A 6,337-nucleotide genomic window follows, 5' to 3' on the forward strand; every position below is an offset into this window, starting at 1 on the left:
CATAGTTTTACCAGGGCATTGAAATGAAGGTACAAAAACGTTTTTTGGCTCTCCTGAACATTTTGTCTCATGGCTGTTACTGTGTTTTAAAATGGGACAGCCGCTTTGTCCCGCTAATTCTGAGCGAATTGTTAAAAGAAATCGCTTACTAACTTCTCAGTTCTTAAGTCTTAATTAAGTTGTTTATCTGACTGCGCAGTTCTGGGAGAGAAAGTTACATTTTTGTTTACTTAAAAAGTTTCTGGGTCGTTTTCCTTTTTTATTAAATAAAATACTTACGAAAATTTTAAGTTGCACCGAATTTAAGTAACTTAACGTATTTAATTGCAGTAAGTATTTAGCCTGAAACGTATACTTAGTGCCCGAAAAGAGACTACCTGGGTGACCTATCAATTACTGTATGTAGTCCTATAAAATGACAGTAGTAATAATAATATTCATTTTGACATGGTACAGTGTAACTATGTTTATACCAATGACTGTACACAGTGTGGAACAAACTTATGTGACCGTATCACCCGGTATGAATATTTATGTGCATTTTGCACAAGTTTGCAGAAACGCAGATACCAACAGTTGGATTGGTCTATTTAAACTGGCTTGGACTGACGGGAGTTTTGTGTACGCGCCCTTAGGGCTACCCAGAAATGCAATTTATCTGTGCATCCATGCATGTGAGTTGTGGTGGTGTAACGGGTAAGGTCACGGGTCATTCATGAGGCCGTGGGTTCGAATCCTGCCATGTACGGTCGCCTGCGCCTAAAAGTATACAGGCGGAGTTTTTAAAATAGCGATCTCAAGCTCACATGCTGCTCAAGCACATTCACATAAACACCACTGCTACACACATCACACACAACACGTCCCCGGACTTATAACAGATATAGCTGGTCCCTTCATCATCAGGGATCGCTATTTTAAAAACTCCGCCTGTATACTTTTAGGCGGGGGCGACCGTACCAATTAATTCTACCACGTACTCTTACGGTGAAGGAAAACATCGTGAGGAAACCTGGATATCTAGATTCTAGATGTGTACTAGAAGTGTATTCTACTCATTCCAAAACGGCGATAAGGCACGCGACTTATCACGTGAGTTTGAGTGTACATCGAATAGTGGGTGGCTCACTTTTGAGTCACCTCTGACTACCCCTTCAGGGATTACCGCCAGGTAAAGATTATGCTATTTAATAGACGCCATTGAGTTTAAAACTCCGGACTATTTATAATTGATGACAATAAAGAAACAAATTGCTAAGGGCTGATTTTTCAAGGGTCAGATAAGTGTTATCTGAAGATTAAAATTGTTGTTGTCTTTGTCAATTGTCAATTGTCAATTGTCAATTGTCATTGTCTAATACAAACACCTAGATGTGACAGCAACAATTTTATTCTTCAGATAACACTTATCTGAAATATTGAAAAATCAGCCCTAAATAAAATTAATTTGATGAAACATAAATTGTTATTAATAAAACCTGTTTCAGATCTACCTACTTATTACACCTTAATTAATTAGAGTTACAATTAAACATCAGAATTTTTCAGAAAAATTATTGAAATCTGCACTCAATGTCTATAAATAATTGAGCAAGTTTGTCGAAAACTGTCCAGCAATACGGCTCCTGCAACGAGTGGCGGCAAGGCCAATCGGATTACTTATCAGCTGATTCGTAAGTTTGTTATTGTGACTCGTAGTACAGGTCAACGCCGTGGGGTGGTGGCGCTAGTTGTGTTAAGACAAAACATATTTTCCATCCTATCCTGTTATAAAGAGAATAATTGGAAGAATTGGATGGATGGAGACTTCAAACTAGAATCTTCGTCACCCAATTCAGTGCTGTTAACATCTGCACGTTGGCAAGCTTTCCCAACGTAAGTTTACTGTGTTTCTTTGCAATCTAATAAGTTAATTAGTTCAATTTTTCCCCACCGCTTCGGTTTCCTTACCAACCTGTTATTGTTACGTTGCTTTTGGATTTAAATAGTCGATGAAGGTTATTTAATTAATCGGAAGTGGATTAGGAGGAAGCCTGTTGGTGTGAAATATGCTACGATCAAGAACTGTCTTTTGCTATCCAATAATCATCTTAAAAGGTGATCGGCAGAAGTAAACTATGATACAGCTTAAAATTCGTCTACTGGCTTAATAGCTAGTCACCCCATAGGTATTTCACGCATAATGGCCCACCTTGGAGGCTAAATGCGGAAAATCAGCTCGCCATAATGATGATGATGATGACAGCTTAAAATTACTTAATTAATGCTCCTTCCTTACTATGGTCTGTTTTTTAATCTCAGATACTAAATTAACACATTCTGAACGCTTCATCAACAGTTGATGCGCGATTAAGTGACGTATCGTTCTATTGGCGGGACAATCGACTATTGATGAATCGTTCAGAATCTGTCAATTTAGTATCTGAGATTAAAAAACAGACTTTGTATGCCTATAATATGAAATTGTATTATAATTAATAAATTATTATTGCAGTTGAAATCTCCCCGCCAACTCTACCAACTAACTTACTTTTTAAATATACTGCAGTGCACTTACCAAACAGCTCAGCTTCCGAATAATTCGTCGTCCTATCCTATCCAAGCGGAAATACACCTTGCTTCTTCCGAAACTAAGTCTCGATTCCCTTGACACATTGAGCTGAAAGTTACAGCTATCCCGAACCTTTCAGTGATAATATATCCCGCAGTGAATTGCTTAATGACCTGTAAATGTTCGACTTCTGCCCGCTAAAGGCTGGAGTTTATATCGATTTTTTGATCAGGTATAAGAAAAACAGATAATCTCTTGGGTTTAGATTGGGATTGCACAAAAGGAGGCTCTTTTGGGTGACGTAGACCATTTTCAAACCCCGAGGACAGAGTGTTGTGGTGCTCCTCGGGAGAGGCCTATATGGCTGTAACAGCATGCGGATTTCATCACGCACGCGGGATGGCATGCCATTTTTCCGTGCATATTCCACGCGTTTCAATTAATAATTGTATGAACGTGTGCGGGACAATCCCGCGAGCGTGATACAATCCACATGCTGTTAAAAACAGCCTGAGTCCTGCAGTGGACGATAACGGGATTCTATTTGAACCCCTGACGGAAAAATAGGCGTGTTATCTTCTAATCGTATCGGGGCCAACAGAAGAACAAGACTATAGTATGCCACCGTGGTGATAGGATACTATACTATTGAGATTGTAATGTCAATGAAATCAATATTCTATCGTCATTCACAAAATAAAACAGCTTTTAAGCCATATTTCAGTCTTTCTATGAATTGCTATGTTATTGTAATAAAATAATATATTATGTAACCTCTAAAAGGTACTTGAGCTTAATGGTAAGTGTTGACACTGGAAACTTGATAATAAAGGAATAATACTAGCCATTTCATAAACGATCTTTGGGCTGAAAATAAATTGGAGGTCGTAAGTTTGAGGTTTAAATCTAATGGAAGTAATGCCTGACTAATATCGACCCTATACATAATCATAAGACTATGGATGTATGTAATAGCATAAGTTGTTTTCTTTGAATAAAGATTTATTCTATTCTATTCTATTCTATTCAAATGTTCGAAGAACTTCTACTATGCAAACTATATAAAGTTTTACAAAATATAAGATAATATCATACTTTACCTAGGTAATAAGTTTAAAATGAAAGCTCTTTTGGTGCATTTCTCACTGGAACTTTTGAATTGCTCGCGAGTATAGAAATGCAGAGATTAGCGGTAAGTAGAGTAGAGTTAGAGTAAGTAACCAACCGTAAAGGTGTATTTTAAAAGCATCACAAAACAGGGTACAAAAATTTTCTCAACCCATTTGTTGCTCCAATCTGAGCGAAAATTCCAAAGTATCTTGATTGGCCCATAAAGATAATTAAAACATGACCTCAGCACATAGCTGCGAAGCAAAACGTCTTCATTTAAATCCTCTCCTTCATTTAGTCCAAAACTCCGTCAATTTTATATCTTATTAAGGAAAGGGTGGAGGAGTATTAAAATGGAAACGTAACTTCTCTCTGGTTTAATAGCCGAGTTTATTGGTTTCAGTAAATCAGGGCGACTCTCAAAAGTTATTTTGTAAGAGTTAATTGAACATTCCTTACCTTTTCGACTTCATCATAATTGAATCAGTTGTTTTCTTTCATCGGAAACATTCTCAATTTCCTGAATAAACAGCAATCTCATTGACAGATAAAATGTATCCATAGCGATAGGTACTATGAGAAGCTTACTAGCATGAAAAGGCCTGAAATCCACAGATTTCCTGCTTCCTACCGATGTCGAAAGTGGCAGACGGCCCTTAGGTACTATAGATACCGCGACCAGGTGCTCAGCTAAGTCACCACTATTTTCAATGTATTTATATGGATGTATCGTCGAATAAATTTTGCAGTCTGCCAAATAAATTCTAAAGAAATACCTACCTATACACAGAAACCAGCAAGCTTGCGATACGCTGTCTCCTCCGCTGCAGCCTATCTCATACGCTTCCCATTTACACCTCGTATGCTATGAAAATCTATCACTAAAATGTCCGTAGCATTTTAAAAATAAACCAACCATGATTAGAGCTATCCTAAAAATTGTATCAAACATTTCGTTCAGCTACAAAGCTTCAGCTTGAAAGGCAGTGCCATTTCCGATTGGCTGTGTCGTTTATTTTTATTTCGGACCGTGTCCGACGTCTGTACGAAGATAACGTCCTGATTTCTACACGATTTGCTGCGAAAATGTACGGTTACTGGGGGTTCACTATAGAAATCAAACGAACGAACGAGAGCTGTCATTCGATCGGTACGCTTAAGGGTCTCAGCACATATAAGCGTAACGAAAAGGGATCACCTTTTCTTTTTCTGTCAACCAGGCGTCCGCTAGCTAGTTGGTTGTGATCTTAGTAAAATGAGGTAGAGTCTCGGTTAGTGCAACACTCCACACCGTTGCATTAACCATAATAATTTCATGACAATTAACTTTCGTTCGTCGGTTTTTCGTTTTAAGTACCCATAGTGACCCCCCTGGAGCTGACCTAAAGCTTTCTAATACTTACTTGTCCTTATAGAGCTTTTATACCTAATACTTACTTCCTAATACTTGGAGTTCCCGAGTGTAGTGTGGAAGGAGATTGTAGTTCTAATAGTGAAGATGTTCATTTCTAACTTTAAAATACGGGTTCAAATCTCGTGTGATTATTATTATTATTATTACATACGAAATTTGAGCTCACCTCTGAACTGGAATGCCGAAATGCACTGTCCAGTTTTTAGTTTTTCATTAGTGACCTATAACTTCTAGTTGAGAATAGGCTGCAGGCTTAACTTTGCTGACCAATGTATTTAGCATTAAATTAGGCAAACAATCCTTACTTCCTTACTAATATTATAAATGCGAAAGTAACTGTATCTGTCTGTCTGTCTGTCTTTCTGTCTGTTACTCTTTCACGCCAAAACTACTGAACGGATTTGAATGAAATTTGGTATACATACGGTCTAGACCCTGGGAAAAAACATAGGCTACTTTTTATCCCGGAATTCCCACGGGAAAACTATTTAGGGCGAAGCGAAGCGCGCGGGAACAGCTAGTCATATATATTTTTAATTTAATAAAGTATCCCTTTTATCCTGCTTTCATAAACATACTTTTTTTCGTAATTTCGGATGTCATTTATACGAGGATAATTTTCATATTGGGATCTAAATTTAATCAACTTTTATTACTGGAGTTTGTTACAACACATCCTAATTATATTATATTAATTAATATTATAAATGCGAAAGTAACTGTGTCTGTCTGTCTGTCTGTCTGTTACTCTTTCACGCCAAAACTACTGAACGGATTTGAATGAAATTTGGTATACATACGGTCTAGACCCTGGGAAAGAACATAAGCTACTTTTTATCCCGGAATTCCCACGGGAAAACTTTTTAAGGCGAAGCGAAGCGCGCGGGGACAGTTAATAAGAGTATAAAGTCAGAAGTCAGGGGTCACTCTCTAAATCAACGAACAAACGAAAATTGTCACGCAATCGACACGCTTAATACAACGAGATAGAGTCGTGATTAGCGCTGCAGTTTTGTTTTTCCGAAGGTTTATAAATAAACATAACATAAACATAAACATAATTTTATTGTGCAATAAAAACTTAACTTAAATGGTGACGCCCTGACTCCTAAACTAGGAGCACCTGTATGTCAGGAAATATGTGGGGACATCTCACACACGGCCATCCGACCTCAAGCTAGGCAGGGCCTGTGTTATGGGTATCGGACAGCTGATATATCTACACAAAACATAGACAGATACATATTAAAAATATCAACACC

Source organism: Plutella xylostella, chromosome 14 (assembly GCF_932276165.1).
Source record: "Plutella xylostella chromosome 14, ilPluXylo3.1, whole genome shotgun sequence".
NCBI classification, from domain to species: domain Eukaryota; kingdom Metazoa; phylum Arthropoda; class Insecta; order Lepidoptera; family Plutellidae; genus Plutella; species Plutella xylostella.